Here is a 7717-nt window from a genome sequence, read left to right as displayed (position 1 = left end):
CATTATCTATACCCGTATTCAAATTCTTGTCATGAGTGTATATAAAGCCTGTAAAATGCTAATAATATTATAATATATATATTTCTACCAGTTCAATTTTTGACACAATTCTTATATAGACTTATACTGTATCCAAAATTACTGTGTCCAAATGCACTGTGTCCAAGTGAAGGCCACTCTCGATTTTCACTTATTCGAACATTTCCTATCCAAAAAGATCTTTAATTTTATAAATTAAATTATTTGAATGTACCTATATGTTTTAACACATTAATATATGATTTTATATAATGTCTAATGTCAAGTATATGACATTGTAAGGACATAAGGTTGTTTTGAATCACCCTGTATATGTTAAAATGAAAAACATCTATATATACTATATTATTATAAATACATATCTATGTAATGTTTTTGCACTTTCTTGTGCTGTATTTAAATGTATATTCAAAAACATTTAAAAATTATGATGTAACATTCATATAACAAAATTCCTATCTAAAAGAGGCATGTTATGTCGATACTGGAAAGTCTCGAAGTGTATTGTTGCCTCTTTTCCGCGATGCTGATTGGTTCTGTCATTGCGCTTACTTCGTGAGCGGCTGTCATTGCATATTTTGACAGTTATTTTGAGTATATATCGTTAAAAATGTTTAATGAAAAAGAATAAATGTATCATAAAAAAATCAGTAGCAATAACATGTTATATATTAATTTTATTACAGTTATGTTCTTAATGTATCAGTAATATAACATTATATAACTGTTACAATTAAATGTATAACTGCTATATAACATTGTTGCTTCCTTGAGTGGGAAATTACAAGGAATGAGTATATTACATGTTACAAATCTGTAATATTATTTGTTATATTCGGTTACACTGAGTTATGTAACCGTTATAATATAGTTATAAAAGTGTGTTTGCTGGGTACAAATGTCAGGAAATGACGTTTCGTGAATGTGACATATCAACAATTGACGTCATTTGTGACCAAAATTCACCGTCATTTTGCCACTTGGGATTGAGATCCTTTAAATTCATTTAAATGCACCATTTTATATGAATGGCCAAAAGCTGCAGATTCTGCTTGGTTTCTGCTACCAATCTGCCGTCAGATTGTGCGCGCGCAGATCCTGCTCGGTTTCTGCCATCAATCTGTCGTCAAATCATGTTAGTAGATCCTGCTCGGTTTTTGCTGCCAATCTGCTCTCAGATTCTGTGAGCAGGCTCTGCTGGCAGATTATTAGCCTAATGCGGACATAACAGATGCCAAATTGCTAGCAAGAACTGAGGAAATCTGTTGCCAATCTGCTGGCATATTGCGTGCATTTTGCTTACTGGGAAGTTGATTATTCGTCATTAAGTGATTGTAAAAGCATCATGTTCTTTTTTGTTTTGTTCTTTTATGTTTGATGTTTTATGAAATAATTCATTGAGAGGGAGTGTTGAGAAAGGCAATGAATTATCGATGCAAGAATGCAGTTGCACTCGGTTTAGTAAGTTAGTTACACCGCGAGAGCAGTTGGCAGTATTGCTGACGATCTTTTATATTGGCACTGTGTAATCGTTTTTTTTTGTGTGTGAGTGTGAACGCTTTCGCTCTCGACGCCAGCTTACAGCGGAGATGTACAACGTTTTTTTCTGTAACTAATAAAAGTGATACAATTAAATCACATATGTAACAATTAAATCACGTATTTTGGTTTATTTTGTCCAACCTAACAGCGTGTTATGTTTTTTTTTAATTCTTTTTGTGTTTGCGATACAATTAACTTTAAGGAGGAACTAGATGAATCAACTACATCAAAAGTTAATAAATCTAATACATTTCGTGACTCATGAATCTGACATTGCGCAAAGTACACACTTTTATCCTTTTAAAATATAAAATAAATAATTAATTTAAGTTAAAGTAACAATTTGTCTTGTAGATTATAATTTAATCTCAAAATCGTAAATATTATCTTATATTAAACTAACTTTTTTATAGTGACTGTACGATCTTAATTGTACGACACAAAAATTCATGAGAATAAAAATTTTATTTTATGTGATGACACAAGAATAATTTAAAATCAAGTAAAATCCGAGTAAAAAGGCAAAAGAGCCACGCGCAGTTTTTAGGGCGCAAAGGTATATAATTTAAACCAAAAAATAAATTAAAAAATTAGAGAATTTCTTTAATTACATGATTCGCGAAAGGCGGACGTTTCGGCCCTTTTTTGGCCATCATCAGCGCAAATAATACTAAACTCAACAATATAAACGGTATACAGAAAGAGTCTTAATCATTTAAAGCGCAGAGTTACATGGTAACCAACGGTAGAAGGCGTAATCCCTGATGTAGCTCCAAAATGTATACCGTTTATATTGTTGAGTTTGAACTATGTATGTCTGTGGCAGCCCGTAACGTAGACTTTAATTGAAGCAATAGCATTTTTTTTCCGTGTATAATTAGAATCATCATTAGAGATATTGAAGATCTTTAAATATTTTCAATTTTTAAAAAATCGTGAGATATTTTAAAAATTATATTTATACCTTTAACAAAACAACGAAAACATGTTATACAGTATTAAAAAATTCATGCATTTTCTCTTTTTGAAGAAGAGGGGGAGATCTTCGTTGATAAAAAAAAAAATGCATTTAAAATATATCTCTCACATTTAATTGTCGCGTTATATATTTATATCGAATCTATTATAATATATGTGGATTTATTAATTACATTGTACGTTTTCTAATGCATCTCTCGGGAATTGTTTGACATTGACATGCTTTCCTCGCCGTGATGGCGAGAGGCGAGTAGTGCAACGTGCGAGGGAGACAGAAAATCGTACACGGTACGGTTAAGGCTAACCGGTTTCCCAGTTTGTGCCGGTTGCATTTTCCACGTCCTTAGCTAATGCGGCTAAAGACGCTTGCGAAACCTTCTCGCGCGAAAACGGGTCAAACGAAAAGGAGACATTAATCAATTCACAATCTATTCGAGCGCGCGGTCTCGCGGGCCACGTGACGGCCACGCGCAGCAATGCATCGTGAAATCGGTGATAAATTAACGAGGATACGGATCATCTCTTTTTCCGAGTTATTAAATTTTATTCGCAACAAGTAATATAAAAATAATGGAAAATTTGTAAAAAATCAAATAACAATGGCGCATATGTGAGTTTCTTTTACCTCTAGCAATATAATTTTTGGATTATTAGAGGGTTTGTAAAAAAAAAAAGATAAACACTTTCATATTACTCAATGTTAAAGAAAGCTTTATAGTATCATTTATAGCGAGATAATTTCGTATACAAGGTTTAATTACGCGCAGTTATTTCCGGTGGAGATTATAATCGGCGGGGACTATTATAATACAATCGAAGACGCCCTAAATGAACCGTACGGGATGATTATGTAGGTGTCACGGATAACAGGATAATTGCACAGATTTCCGCAACACGTATTATAAATAAATCGCCTTTGCCGATTGCGGTACGCAGAATGCGCGTAATGTGACATTTCACTGAAGTATTTATTCCTATTTACTAGAAATTCGTGAAAGCAAGCATCACGCGTTCACATATTGAAATAAAATGATATAAAAGTAAGGCTCTTGCACGATTAAAATCAAGTAAAATCCGAGTAAAATGGCAAAAGAGCCACGCGCAGTTTTTAGGGCGCAAAGGTATATAATTTAAAGGTATATAATTTTCTTTCTGTATACCGTTTATATTGTTGAATTTGGTATTATTTGCGCTGATGATGGCCAAAAAAAGGGCCGAAACGTCCGCCTTTCGCGAATCATGTAATTAAAGAAATTCTCTAATTTTTTAATTTATTTTTTGGTTTAAATTATATACCTTTGCGCCCTAAAAACTGCGCGTGGCTCTTTTGCCTTTTTACTCGAATTTTACTTGATTTTAATCGTGTAAGAGCCTTACTTTTATATCTTTTTAAGAATAATTTAATCTAATAACATATAAAAAATATATAAAAGTGAAATAGTTCAATAATTTTTTATTATGTTATCGATAAAAAATATTTAAATATATTATTATTTATATGTAGATATGGCTGCATATTAAAATTTTTTGTTTTGGACGTTAGTAGCTGCCGTGCTGGTTATTGTGCAACAGTTTGGAAGTGCTCTAATCATGTGAGCGACCTTAAGGTTAATTGTTTTTTATTATTGTGTGATTTATAATGCCGAAATTGAAACAAGTTTATTGTTGGAAAGGAAAAATTGTCACTAAAAAGTGCACCAGGAGCAACTTCTATTTCAATAATTCTTTTTTTGTTAATAATTTCTATTTATCTAATTTAATTTATCTAATCTTATCTAATTTCTTGGTAATAATGTTTAGAATATTGACAGTACGGTAACTATAATTATGTAACGCGTTGTCATGTTATAATAAATTTTTTAATAATTTATGTCTTTTATATTGAGTAGATAAAATTAAACTGAAATTTGTTGTTAATTTTTATAATAAAAAAAAATAATTTTTTATATCTTCAGAATTTTCTGTTGTTTACAAATATCCATATTCTCCTTAAAAGTGAGCAATTCAATTGTCTTCTATTTAATATCTACGTGATTATATAATTTATAATCAAATATCAATTTATAATCAATATATATAATCAAAAGTAAATATTAAGTTGCAACTTTTTTATTATTATACTATATAGGGGATTATTACTGGACAGACCATTTACTATGTGAAAATTAAAAAATTTATTGTAATATATATCTTGTCCGTGCTTGTCGATTTTAGTCAAAATATTAAGCTCACAAAGACACACACATACTTCTTTTTCTTCTAAATGGGTTGGTACCGACATATACTCACACGGCCATAAACTGGTCAAAATATATGTAGGTTCCTCGAAAAAGATTAAATGAAATCCTCTTTAGAACAGGTGAAAATTCAAAAATAAGATCCAAACAAAGGACACACGCATAACGCCAGAACACGTCCGTTCTCGTCCGCGGACGGCAACGAACTTGTGCGTGTGTCTTAACTAGACACACATATACAAAAGATCGTTTATACTTTGGAGAAGCTCTATGTCATAAATTAAACAATAATAGATTTGATCGTAACCGTCCAAGTGACTCGCACAAGAACAGTGTGCTAAATATCTCACGTTTCTAAATATGATTTTAAATAAAGAAATAAAAAATTCAAGTAGGAAATGGGCTAATAAGAACCGAGCGCAGTAAGTAGGCGCAACTATAACAAATTATGTAGAAATTTTTTAAAATTATATTGAACGTTTCCGTGATTCCTTCTATTAGATAATCTTCAACAAATCCAAATGACAAAGAAATTCATGTATTTTGACTTTCAGTTTCCATCGTCATTGGCTGTCGTCCTAATTAAGTCTCCTATCGGTTCCAGCCGTTTAGAGATGACAAGATTAATTCAAAATAATCGGATATTGAAAATTGTGAAAACTGGGGAAGATATTAGATAAACAAAGAGTAAAGATAACGAGGAAGATCCACTGAAAAAATCCATATAAAAAAAAAAAAAAAAAAAAATTGTATAATTTCGTCAAATGGCGAATTGTGACAGTTGCGTACGATTTTGCGAAATTGAGAGAATTCTTTCGTCGATTCGAATCCAGATTTTTTGCGAAAAAGACACATAACTCTTTACATACAGCGCATTTCTCTCTCGAATAACATAGATGCGTTTACGTAATATAAAGACGGAGCAGATTAATTGATCCATTAAATTCGTTCAAATGCCGGCGCGTACGTTTATATGTCAGTTTATTTAACCCGCGTGCATTCGCAATGATAACTTGTACAAACGTACGTCATAGATATGATAATAAAACTTCTTCATGTTTTGGAACGCATAACTGTATATTTGAGAAAATTGAATAAATGTAAAGGTAAATAAAAATTTATATCTTTTAAATCAATGTAATTCCTTACTTGATTCTTGTGGGGAATTACTCAGAACCTTCCCTACAACATATTTAAGTGGCGATAAAATCGGTGGGGTGTAACCTTTTTGCAGTTTTACAGCGAATATTCGGACGACGAAACTCATTGTTTTCTGATTAAGATCTATGGTCCGTCGAAATAAAGGCGAATAAAGCTTTTCGCTGTTTTGGTCATAATTTAAAATTATACTTACAATCTTGTCGAGATGCGAGAACGTATAGTATTCAGTTCCCTTCAAAACGGCCGGGAATTCGATCGATTTTTATTTGATAATAATTCGCATACACGCATGATCAATATTGCACGGCGTGATCCATCATCCGTTTCAGCCGGTTTTGGTCATAATTTAAAATTATACTTACAATCTTGTCGAGATGCGAGAACGTATAGTATTCAGTTCCCTTCAAAACGGCCGGGAATTCGATCGATTTTTATTTGATAATAATTCGCATACACGCATGATCAATATTGCACGGCGTGATCCATTATCCGTTTCATGATACAATCATTAATCAATAATAATGCGTGTTTATTATTCTCAAATACGTTTTATATGCATCGGTGATCGAAATGAAAACTAAAGAGACGCAATCGATAATCACTGATTGACTAGCTTCAGCATCTGTTACAAAATATGCTATTTATAATTCGTCATAATATTTAGATCAGATATCTTTCGTCGTAGATTATTTATCATTTTCACGACGCATTATACATTCCACTTTAGAGATCGATCTCATTAAGTTCGTTCTTGTTCTTCAAAAATTTCTCAGCGATGAAATAGATCACATTATTATTGTTCAATGTACATAACAATCGTTACATAATTCGGCATCATTATTTGGTATTGTTAGAATCGTTACGCCATCTCCCTCTTTCTCTTTATCAATCGATAGATGTATCTGATTACGGATTTCTCGTACGGTCACCGAACATCGATGTAATCATGGAAAACGATCGACGACTCGATCGTTTTGAATCCGGCGATTAAATAATCTTCGCAGTCGTGATGCCGCGAACTTAACATTGAACTAACGTTTCGTCACGCCCGCACAGAGGAATATGAATTGTCAGTTTGGACTCAGTTCAATTTTATCTCGAAGGTTAAAAGAGTGGGAAAGAGAGCCTGCTGTCACTGACATTTCAGCCTCGCGAAATAAAAATCGCTGAGTTAATCTGACAATTTGCTTTAATAATTCAGACTAAATCGGTATTTCGTATATCATACATTGAATTCATATTAGTTATTTATTGTTCAATTCATCAAACATGCCGAAACATTAATAAATATAGAGGAAGGGAGGAGGTAAGACAATGATTTTAAGGTTTATTGATTTTTCCTTATTTCTACGATGACGCAAAAATAATGATGTATTCACTAAAGCCTTGCTTATTATCTGTAAAAATTGAAAAAATATAAAAGTAAATAACTAAATTAGAATTTTTTTTTAATTTAGGTTTTTTTAAAGACCTGTCAATTTCGTCATCTTGCCCTCATATGCGGATAAGATGATTTTGGTAAATATAGCGAATAGGGGACCCAGCCCCAATGACCTTGACCTTGACATATGTTATCAAGGACATAATTCTGAGTAACTTTTTCTTCTAATTTAATCGTCGCTCGTGGCTTATTAAAAAGTTATTAACAAAAAATTTTGAAATATACCAAAGTACATGCACGGACAGGAAGCACGCGCGCGCGCGCGCGCACACACACACACACACACACACACTCGGGGAGGTGCAAGGGGGGCCCTTGG

General features: G+C 32.5%; 1 long non-coding RNA gene across 1 annotated transcript; it reads left to right on the top strand.

Annotated features, from left to right (window-relative positions):
- The first annotated feature begins 4046 nt into the window (after positions 1-4046).
- Positions 4047-5543, top strand: LOC115241472. Its single transcript, XR_003884906.1, has 2 exons — positions 4047-5218; positions 5351-5543. It is a non-coding gene; the product is annotated as an uncharacterized LOC115241472 (long non-coding RNA).
- Positions 5544-7717: the final 2174 nt, after the last annotated feature.

The sequence above is a fragment of the Formica exsecta genome, unplaced genomic scaffold (genome assembly GCF_003651465.1).
Source record: "Formica exsecta isolate Colony F162 unplaced genomic scaffold, ASM365146v1 scaffold492, whole genome shotgun sequence".
In the NCBI taxonomy this organism is placed as follows: domain Eukaryota; kingdom Metazoa; phylum Arthropoda; class Insecta; order Hymenoptera; family Formicidae; genus Formica; species Formica exsecta.
Note: the sequence above shows the minus strand (reverse complement) of the source record. Positions and strands in the feature narration are given on the sequence as shown.